We start from the raw sequence: 9,809 nt of genomic DNA on the forward strand, positions 1-9,809 counted from the left end.
ACATCAAGTCATTCTGTAACATAAGTTGTACATATTACAGCATCGGTTTTGTCAGATTTAATGAATATTTCTGAAAAGCCTTGTTTTAGAAGGAGTGAGTGATTTCACTCATCTACATATAAACCTTTATAAACAGCAGCACCCAGGTCTCAAACAACACACAATATATGAGAGATGATTTGCTGAGCAACACTTTATATTTCAGAAAATCTAAGAATTGCAACGTTGAAAGGCATTTAGATTAGAAAGAGGTCTTTAAAAAAAGAAGAAAAAACATAGGAGCCAGTGTTGCTCTTTGGTGAAAATATCCAAAAGCAGCAGGGAAATCTGAGACAGCCCTGCATTCACTGGTCTGTCTCCATCCCTCTTTGTCTTACAAGGGATTAAGTTGTCAGGTTACAATGAACTCTGAACGGCCTGCACCCAGACAAAACCGTCTTAAGGTGCAGACCGTCCAGTTATTTATAACTCAGCTGGGTCAGCCCAGGCTCTCTTACGGCCCACCTCTGTGAGTTTGCCGACACGGGTCTCTGTTTATAACTGGCTGTGAAAGTGAAGCTAAATTAAAATCAGAAACTGTGCGATGCTGAACTTGTGCGTTTTTAATCTGTTTGTGTCTGTCTGCTTCCAGTTCACAGCCATGTAACAAGATTGTCTGGTTAAAGCACTCTGGTCAGACTTTCCAAAGAATTACGTAATGGGCTTTCAGTGAAGAACAGCAAACTGACAAGAGCACCAGTCCTGACGTCACCACACACACTTACACACACACGTACACACACACACACACACACACACAAGTTTGTATGTCTCTCCTTGTATGGACATTGCTTTCCTTTCATTTATGCACCCAAATCTGAACCCAGATCACACCCTTAGTCTTGAAACATAAAGACAATGTTCCACTGCTTAAGGTCCAGGCTTTGGTTCTCAAGAGAACTACTAGTCCCTACAAGGCAGGTGATTATACCAGATAAGATGCTAAAGAGGCAACAAAAGCCAGGTACACACTCACTCTTGCACACAGAAAATTAGGACTGAAGAGTGGAGACTGCAGAGACAGAATCCTCATCCTCTCATCCGTTGTGAATCTATCGCACATCCCACACTTCTATCCTCTCTTCCCCCTCACAGTCCACCTATCTGGAACTACCGGCTATTTTGGGAAGCTTGGCTTCAGCCAAGTATCGGCTGAAATGTGCAGAACACATCCTGAGCACCGGCTCCTGTGAGATGGGACGAGATCTGAGTTTGGTGCAGCACTAAGCAGGCGACTTTGCGCTCCCTCAATTCCTGATCGTACGTTAGCTTAGATTGCGTCACATGATTTCCTGCTCATTTACTGTAACACACTAAAGTCTTTGAATGGAAATCTTTTTACATCCTGATGCATGCTATGGGTTTAGCTGTTTGTCAAGCTGTATTTTAGGCCCAATTGTATTTCTGCAAAAATAATACTTCAATTAAATAGTGCTAAGAATGCCGTAGCCTTGTTTGTGCTTTCTGAGCTGGCAGATTTCCCAAGAAAGTCATTCTTTAAGGGACTATCTCGAGTCACACTTTATAACATTATTCCATGCTTTTTTTTTTTATATGCCTACAATGTTCTGACACGAACTGTAGAGGAAGGACAATATTCTGAACTTTTACCCAAATGACGGAGAGCTTGTAAAAATATAGGGAAGTGCTACTATTTATCCAGTGTCTTGCAAATTGTTTTCTGTCCACTGAACTTTTTCACAGTTCAGTGGACAAAGCTGTGAAAAAGCTCTATCAAGAAGTACTATTTTGTGAGGCAGGCAATCACAAATTAGTGCATCGAATGGAAAATGACATGTTTTTAAAAACTTTTCTTTAGTACAAATACAACGCCTTTCATATCTATATATTCAGTCCCTCTTATTTTTGGTAACCCTGTGCAACAAATTGCCTTCAGATGTCAACTGATTAACAAGCGTAGACAACCTATGTGTAATTTAATCTCAGTGTAGATCCAGCTGTTCTTTGAATGCGTCAGAGGTCTGTTAGAAAACGTTAGTAAATAAATAACATCGTGAAGACCAAGGAACGCGGCAGAAAGGTCAGAGAGAAAGCTGTGGGGAAATTCAGAGCAGACCAGTGTGACAAAACAACATCTCAAGCTTTGAACGTCTCACAGATCCATCATCCGAAAAAGGCGGGAGTATGATACAATTGCAAACTTACCAATAAATGACTGTCCACTTAAAATGAGAGAGCAAGCAAGGAGAGCATTAATCAGAGGAAGCAGCCGTGGCACAGCAGAGATCACAGCAGCCATAAATCCGGAGGAGCTCCAGAGATCTGCAGCTGAGGAGGTGAAATCTTCTGACAGTCGTGTGCTGCAGAAATCTCGTTCATATGGAAATGTGCAGGAAGAAGCCATAAAACTGCAAATGTAGTCAGATGACACCTTGTGGGGGAAAAACACCCTAAATTGTAGTAAAATATGGTGGTAGCATCATGCTACGGGGAAACCATTGAAGGCTATGATTATAACAGGACTAAAAGTGAAAACTTTCCAGTTGAGACTATTTTTGTTAAGCAGTGTACTTGGTTATTTTGCTCACCAGAGTATTTCTATTTGGTTTCTGCAGCCCAGGTAACCCTTTGAACTATTTAACTGCGGTGTTTGACAGAGGTACACTATTTGTCTGACACTGTACATGTCAAGTTTCTGCATTAGCTAATAAATGAAATCATCCTTTGAAGGCTGCATTTTCTCTTTGCTAAGGGTATCTTTATTTCAGGTTAGAATTGGCTTGATGGCATGAAACTTTTCAGTGTATCAAAAAGCTGTATGGAGGGGAGTAAGTTTTTTTATTTATAGTTCTGAAAATAGCTTTCTGCATCTCTGTGCTTCCTCTTATTTTAAAGGTCTCATCGATTCAGGAAAAAAAAAAAAAAGTTCAGTTTTATTCAAATTCACTCAGTAACAGTGTCAAGACCGAAGGGTGTTTTTGTCACAGCAAGCCTGTAGCTCTTAGTTTGGTCTGCTCACTGATTAAAACAAGACTGGATTTGCAGTTTCCAGCGGGCCAATCACCAAACACTTGGATCATAAACCAGTTTCTCAAATTACTTTAAAATGACTGGATAAGTTATAGATTCTGCTCCAAAGGCTTTATGTCAGATGCTGTAATGAACAAATTCTGTATTTTTACACTTTTTCTTCTACTATACAGTTATATAACGACTCCTGTGAATGAGGAGGAGCTGTGCCCTGTGCAGACTCCTACTACCTCACATCACTAAATCAACATAAGGGCTATTTACTTTTCTGGGCAACATATCAACCAAAGGATAAGAAGAGGTTCAGCAAGTAAAAGCTCTCCATCTTGTATGGGATACCTTTAGTTTAATGTAGGGCAGGACTAGAGAGGATATTAACATTTATTTCTGCACAAAATGCGGGACACTATTGGGCTTTGCCCAACGTACTTTGAACTGTAATTTCTCCAAAATCACCAAGTCATCTGTTAGTCCGATCTGTAAAGATGCAAATTCTGATAAATTATTTTATTTAGTTGTACACAAACCACCCTTTCTGCCTCCTCTGAAACTATCAGCTACACACTCCAACAGAGCTCTATCATAGCATGCGTATGACAGCATGTCTTGAAAAGAACTTCATAAATATTCAAACTAAAATACTTGCATTTTGCCCTAGTTTCACCTATGGGATTAACACCTGATTCATTTTGTTGTTCGCTTTTAAATCATTTAAAAATGTTACCTCTTACATCATCACCCTTCTCCTCCCATCCTCTCAGATCTGCAGGCCAGCTGTTCCTCTCCATCCTGAGGGCAAGATTTAGGCCAAGAAGGTGGTGTATGCATTTACTTGAGAGAATCCATTTAGTTTCCTTTATTCTTTTATTTGTTGTCTTTGAAATAAGGAAAGAAAATCATTTCATATTATCTCCTCAATTTTTATACACTTTCTGTTTTTGCCTTATTCCTTTTAAAACTCTATATGCTGTACAGATATATTTAACAGTTATCTGTGAGTTTTCTGGGCCAATTAATTTGTCACAGTTAATATTACCTGTGCATTTTAATTATTACATGAAGACCAAAGACCCTGTGCGAGTGTGCTTATGTGTCATGTGCATTTTGCCCTTTGTCCCTGCTGCTATGTGTTCTGGTATGTAGCTAAAGGTCGAGGCCAGGCAGTGAGCAGGACGGCAGGGGCCCGGTCAGGGAGAGCCGAGGCTGAGAAGAGCTGCAGAGCCAAAGTCCAGCGGCTTTAACAAGAGGAGAGATTAGAACAGAGGCACGAATGTCTTAGCAAAACAATACACATCCTTGTGCAAAGGCTCAAGGATCGCAGGCTTTAGAAAGTGTGAGGAAATAATCAGTTACAGAGCAATAAATACTTAAAATCCCATACAGACAGTGCAATAAGTAATTCATGAGTGTAACTTAAGCGCAGCTATTTGTGGACACAACTCGGGAATCTGAGCTAATGTGTCATTCCAGGAATCTCTCTGCCTGCTGTCACCTCATGCAAGATGTTCCTGAGAATTATGCAAGTTGGGAAACGCTAACGCACAAGAATGCACAAACACCGACACAATCATTTCACAAGCTCTTTGCTGGCTTCGTGTAGGCTAGAAAAGGTACTGCAGCAGTTACAGATCAAAAATGGGTGTCTTAAAGAGGCAGTGTTTTATGTATTTTCCAGGCACGTAAATCCATTTTATAGCACAACTAAGCAACTATGTTACCTTCAGTTGTTATGAAAATGTTGCATATGTAAAACACAACTTAAAACAAATTTCGCAATCTGGAAATTGGCCCTCTGTGTCTCTTTTAGAAGCTCCTGCTCTTCCTGACACTTCCCTTTCTGCACATCATCACAGTGTTTGTCCGTTATGCTGTTTAGCATTCTCAGGAGTGTTGGACTGATCAGTAGTTCATGCGATGAGTTCAGCAGACTCACAGTTCCTCCAGATGTTTCCTTATGTCTACGCTGGTGGAGGTAAATAATGATAAATAAAGTTGAAGCCAAAGTAGGAGGTATCAGTGTCTCTCACTTGTGTAGCAAATCAAAAATCAAAATAATTTTTTATTTTATATCCAAATTATATCACTGAATTTGTGGCCTTTTAAAATTTGTAAAGTGAAAAAGAAATGAGGGAGAGGTGCATATTCTGCAATTTTTCAAACTGTTCAGAATTACATTTTTTTCCCACTGTCCATATTAAGGAGGTTCTTAAGTTACACTTTAAAAAAATTTTCATTTATGTTTGTCTGCTAAAACGGATTCCTCAAACTTTGTGTTTTTGGGAAAGTTCTGAGTCTTAACACAGCTACAGAGTTGGCTATGTCCACTCGTATAAATACCACATCAGCCAGTAAATGTCTGTGTGACTCCCTGTAGGTTCCAACTTCTGAGCTCTGCAAACTGCGTAAAAACAAAGCATCAAAGTTTTGCTGTTATGCATTATTTCAGGAAAAGACATTTTTCAAGAAATGCAAATAATAAAAAAAGATAAAGAACAGAAAATATTTTTGTCAAGCATTGGGTTTAAGTTTTCTTTGGCTTAATTTTTACCTTCTAAGTCAGAAAAGACTTACCGAACCTTTTGGCAACAGTTTAACTCATAACATATTTTCACCATCTTTCCATTTGATTATGAAGGTTCTGACTTGCCTGACTTCAGCCACTGGCTGAGACAGCGTGTTGCTTCCAGAAGGGAAGTGTAGGTGGTCAAACAAATAGTGATTCACTGTGAAATGCCTCATCGTGTCACTTCTTATTGATGAATAGTTTGAGGCATGGCATCGTGGCCTTCGGCTGTAAAAGTGTGTGTCAGCAGAAATGTATTCAGGACAGACGTGGGTTATACTTTTCAGAACAATGTAAACTTTTAAATTGGAGAAATGAAAACCCAGTGTACGAGCTTTAATGTGCACAGTCATGCTGACAGCCGGGATTAACAGTGAAACTGCTGCAGGTGATAATATCTTAACCAAACTTTTCTGCCTGATTTCGTCCACCCATCAGAAAAAACATCTGATCTGAGTGTAACTTTCCATGTTGGTCTGAATTGTTGTTTGCTTCACATCAGGTAAGTTATTAACACTTTCTATCCATACCGTGTGGTCGGAGTTTGCTTCCAAGTAAAGGTATCAGCAAACTAACTTGATTGCATCTTTTTTTTTTTTAGCTGGGCTGTCAAATTGTCAATCAGCCACAACAAGACCCGGTGTCAGTGGGAGAGCCGGTGGGGGGCCGGACCCTGCCATTCAAGTATCGGTGAACCCATGTAACAATTGCAGCCATGCAGTGTATACACCCAAGAGAGTCAGAGCTGGAAGCCACAAGCACTTTGTTGTGGTTTTGTATCGTTCTCAGAGTTGTATGTGATCCAAAGTCCTTGTACCCCTCGCTGTAAATGTCTATTTTATGTGGATTATTCCCATTGTTTTACCTACACCTTGTAATTGTTTAGTCTTCGTCAGTGACTATTATATGCAAGTCATGTAGTTTTTATCCCAAAGCAGCCTTTGGAATAGAAATGTTCAGACATCTTTTTTTTTTTTTTTCCCAGGCCAAGTCAGGCCTCAAGTCGTTGAGGGGAAGATCAAGTCTTTTACAACAATTCAGAGTAAAGTCTCAAGTTTTTATGACTGAGATAGTAACTCAAATGTCATTGATTTGTTATAATCAAACCAATGACATACTGAACCCCTCTTGTACTGCATAGCGGTAGATAAGGAATCCAAACCTGTGTTTTTATTTTATTTTTATTTATTTTTTTGCCTTTACGTCTAATACTAAATGAGGTTTTGACAATTTTCTTTCAAACTAATTCATTATGTAAAACATCTGCTAAAGACTGCTCTGTATTGTTCTCGAATTTGATCAATGTAATATTTACCTCTTTAGAAGTATGATTTTGTCTTGATACTCTTAGGAAAACAATAAGATATTGTTCCACAGACACGTTCTGTGAATCAAAAACTTTCTCTTGTCTTTGAACGTACCAAGGTCGCTTCTCCACTGGCGTGTCTTTAACCGGCTTTGCCAAAATCCGTCCCAGAAGGCCCTTCAGTGGTCGTGCAAGCCATGTACTGCATGCAAGTGATTGACAGCAGACTGCATTCCTTGATTGGCCCGTGATTTATGTCACCCCATGAGCGAAGCCTGAATCTTGCAAACTCCTAATAACAACATTTCGACCGCAGCACCGGACCGGCGGACACACGGTCTGCTATCAGGAGGCTGCTCAGTGTGGAGTAGCGTAATCATGACTTTAATCTTGAGCAGCACCCGGAACACACGCGTCAACCTTCGGAGCGGAATCACTGTGATTTCGCAGCCCTGCGAGCAGAACGTCTCTGTGAAGAATGGGCGTCCAATAGGGAAACAGTGGAGCTCTGGTCAGCGTTTGAGACGGCCAGTGTGAACCACACGAACTACGTAATATTAAGTTGGCTCGACATTTTATTCTTTGTTTGGAATTTTCTTTTGAATAAAGTTGACGCATGGATAGTGACGTCCATCGTTTGACTGCGTGACCTAAATGACTTTGCATTTTTTGTGCTTTTATGATGTAAAGCACTTTGAATGATTCATGAGCCACACAAATACACTTGTTTGCTTGATTCATTGATTAGGTCTAAAAGGTTTCCCATCTAATAAAAATAAAATGACCAAATATATAGATTTGCATGTAGAGCAAACTAATCAGATAATCTGGATTGATGTTAGTATGTGTGGGTCAGCGATTAATTTCTACAAGACAAAATGAAATACCTGAGTTTAATGGAGTCCATCAAAACCACAACCTCGGCATTTTCCATTGCAATTTGTTGCTGCAAGCAGCGTCACACCATTGACCACAGTTCCTGCCCCTATTTACGCCCACAATACTGAGCAACAGACTGCAGTGGAGACGCTACGAACTAAACTAGAACCACACCAGAGTGAGACTTCTCAAAGGCAAAGTCAGAAATCCTTATCTTCTGTCTTCATGTCGTTCACTTTTTCTTTATGTTTTGCATTAAATATGGTTTGAATTGTTTTCTTCTCCGCAATCCGAACTGGAGAATTTTTTGTAATATTGGGAAATCTTTCCCTAAATCCACATTAAAATCTTTAAATTTAAACACTAAAGATGTTTAAATTTAAGACATCAATTACAAAACAGCGCAGGATTGCGACTACAGTTAGTAATTAAGTGAGTGTTTAACTTCTGAAGGAATGACGCGGGAGGAGCTTTCATTTTAATTATTTAAGTTTACTTGTTTTATTGGGGTTAGTTTTGTCATAAGAGAACGTCAGTAGGAAGCTGCATTTATATATTTTTCTGAAATGAACCAAAATTCAGTACAGGTCCTATTTGGAGAGACAAATGATAATTATTTTGAAGCTAGAGCTAACCTGAACAGATTGCTATGAGTCATTAACAACCCACAATTTACCAACGTCACTGACCCATAATCAAACACGCCCATCACAGAAAGACATGCACAGCAGCTGCAGCCTTTACTTCACATCCTTTCAGATTTTATCTCAGTGAAATAAAAACTTTTACTTGCATACAAATCTCAGACCAAGAGTCCAAGTCAAGTACCAAGTCTTTAGCTATCAGTTCGAGTCTGAATCATTTATCTTTGACACGATTCGCCATATCAAGTCGCCATCTGCTCGTCAAGATGAGAAAAGTACTTTGAGTTGATAGGAAAGTGGGTAATGAGAGAAGGAGGAAGAGATACCAGAAAGGTCACCAGGCAGGGAATCGAACCTGCGACAGCTGCGTGGAGGACTAAGGCCTCCAAACGTGGGCCGTGCCTCACCCCTGCACCACCACAGCACACCTTACCACCTGTAGCTTTGAGTGAATTACTTTTAGAGCCGAAGTTGATGATCCCTCTACTTGTGAGAGAGACTAAGATAACAAAAATCTGAATCGCAGCAAAAGTAATAAGCAAAACATTTTCTGTTCCACATCCTTCACTCTAATAAACACGAATTACTCAGAATGAGAGAGCAGCTAAGATGACGTGCATAGACTTAGTGTTTCACAAAATGTTCTTCCTTTTCCAGGCAAAAAAAAACAAAAGGTTTTTAAGTTAAGATTGTTAGATGCCATGGATTTCAAACCCTTACGTTGGTAATCTAACATCTATAATAAAAAGATCACGAAATTTAATTTAGGTTTTTTGGGGTTTTTTCAGGGTTTCCTACATCAGTATATAATCTTTATATGATGTCCAAAATCTGCTGTAAATGTCTGCCTTGAATTAAAGAAATTAAATCAAAAGTTCTAAAAAGATTGCATAAGTATTTTTTATGTTTTTCCATTCTGATTACTGTTCTATTTTTTGTTTGTTTGTTTTTAGAAATTGCTTTACATTTTCATTTACACAATACAAGTTAAAGTGAAAACTCTAACAGTGCTCTGATATTATGAATATACATTTTTTTCAGCTCTGTGTACCGATTCAACAAACTCATCTGCTGTTTATGTTTACATACTTGATCAGCTCTAACTGTCTAAAAGAGAGAAACATTTTCTCTGCCTCTGTGCTTGCTTTGTTCGCTCACAGAAGTAAAAAAAAAAAAGGTTTACACATCTATAAACATTATTCTATGTGCGTATAAACCGTGCGTCATGGAAGAAGTTCTCCGCAGTGTGCTATGTATACGAATGAATTGCTTTGCTTTAACATGGGGACTGGCTCCTCCCCAGGAAACCCATGACTGTGCCTTCCACAAATAGAATATTACTCACTTGAAGTGGAACCAGTACATCAACCATTCTGTTACGAAAAAT

The sequence above is a fragment of the Poecilia latipinna genome, unplaced genomic scaffold (assembly GCF_001443285.1).
Source record: "Poecilia latipinna isolate Pla-1442-1.1 unplaced genomic scaffold, P_latipinna-1.0 Scaffold270, whole genome shotgun sequence".
In the NCBI taxonomy this organism is placed as follows: Eukaryota; Metazoa; Chordata; class Actinopteri; order Cyprinodontiformes; family Poeciliidae; genus Poecilia; species Poecilia latipinna.